Source organism: Scylla paramamosain, chromosome 23 (genome assembly GCF_035594125.1).
Source record: "Scylla paramamosain isolate STU-SP2022 chromosome 23, ASM3559412v1, whole genome shotgun sequence".
In the NCBI taxonomy this organism is placed as follows: domain Eukaryota; kingdom Metazoa; phylum Arthropoda; class Malacostraca; order Decapoda; family Portunidae; genus Scylla; species Scylla paramamosain.
The window spans coordinates 16,613,255-16,615,082 of NC_087173.1; the positions used below are offsets into that span (position 1 = coordinate 16,613,255).

General features: G+C 42.0%; 1 long non-coding RNA gene across 1 annotated transcript in view; it reads left to right on the top strand.

Moving 5' to 3' along the window:
* LOC135112469 (uncharacterized) overlaps nucleotides 1–1,131 on the top strand; it is a 48,881-nt gene extending 47,750 nt beyond the window's left edge. The window contains exon 3 of the long non-coding RNA XR_010274412.1: nucleotides 122–1,131. This is a non-coding gene — a long non-coding RNA (uncharacterized LOC135112469). The remainder of the gene's footprint in view (nucleotides 1–121) is intronic.
* Nucleotides 1,132–1,828: the final 697 nt, after the last annotated feature.

Sequence of the window (1,828 nt, forward strand, 5' to 3'; positions counted from 1 at the left end):
CATCTATCTATCTATCTACTTATTTATGTCTATGAGTATATCTATCTCTATATATGTCTATCTATATATCTATCTATCTTTGTATCTATCTATCTATCTATTTCCATGTCACGCGGCAAAGAAGACAAAAGGTCAGGTCGGCGTCCAGCAGTGGAGTGAGGGAGCCAGGGACACTGAGGGCAACAGAACCCTCGAGGCTCTCACTGCCAGGAGAGAGACCCGTCCGTGTGGCGGCGCGTGCAGGAAGTTGTCAGCAATTAGATATAACATTACTGTGACCTTTGATAAGTATTGCCGGTGCACAGGTCCATTATCTCCATCAGGGCTGAGCAGATTATTTCTAATGGCTAACAAAGTGATACCAGCGCGGCCGTTAGTGAGCGGGCCGGCCAGCTTTTGATACTGGAATACTACTATGGGTGTCAGAGGACGTGTTCCCGTTTTTGGGGATTAACTCTAACAAACTGATGAACCGGGATCACACTTTGACAGAGCTTGTTTTAGACATTCAGACGCTAATTTCTGCCACTACGTATGGTCAAGTGACAAAATTGGACCAGGCTGCTTTTTTTGATTTTCGAATATTGTTTCCTTCCCACTGTTACTGAAATTGAACACAAAAAGCGGCTCAGACACAATGAACACTATAACAGTATATGAAAAAAAGTCACGGCAATGCAACACCGAGGTCATATGGTGCCAGGAACAAGAACTGACGTGGAAACGATGAAAATGAATTGTAGAAGCGCTTCAAACACAATGTACAATAATGAACAGTGAGCCACGGCAATGCAACACCGAGGTGGGGCGGCAAGAACAAGGACTCATGAGGAAAGGATACATCAAGTTCAGACCACAACTTTCCTCTGTTATATTTACGACATCAGGAGCCAGGACAGAGCCGGGGCTTCCATGCATGGCTCAGCAGCACTCGCAGGGAAGCAGAGGCGTGAAGGCGAGGAGAGGAGGCGTTGCGTAGCGGACTGGATGAGATGTGGGCTTTGCTTCTCCCTCCTGATATCGCTCTTGCCTACCCGCGTGGGACCAGAGACGGTATTTTCAACACTTTGCTAGCGGCGCCTTGACAACCTCTTGGGTCAGTGTACTTGCTCTTACTGAATAAAAATAACTACAGGCAGTTAATATATATATATATATATATATATATATATATATATATATATATATATATATATATATATATATATATATATATATATATATATATATATATATTTTTTTTTTTTTTTTTTTTTTTTTATGTAAGAGGGGCACTGGGCAAGGGCAACAAGAAAATTGCAATGTCAGTCCCAAAAGCAAGTAAAAAGGATGTTTTGGAGGATAAGTGTCTTGAAACCTCTCTCTTGATAGAGTTCAAGTCACTGGAAGGAGGAAATACTGAAGCACGCAAAGAGTTCCAGAATTTATCAGAAAAAATAATGATCGAGAATACTGGTTAATTCTTGCATTGGAGGGATGGACAGAATAAGGGTGAGAGAAAATAGAAAGTTCGTAGTGCTGCCTTTCCATTTAGTGTTGTCTATAGAAACTGTGGTTTAAACTTGCATCAGACAAACATATTAAGCTGGAGGAAAAACCAGACCAGCCAAGAGGTTCAAGACTGACGCCTTACCTCCACCTCTCAACAAACAATAGTGGAAGTTACAGGCGTGTCCAAGGATGTTTTCACGATTCTAGCAATAGCTTAACAACGCTTCTACTGTATCAATGGGGGTAAACATCCATGAAAACCAGACCAATAATCTCTATGAGCTTTGAGAATCCTAGTACTGAGAGAACAAAGCCTGTGGAGCACGAGCCCATAACA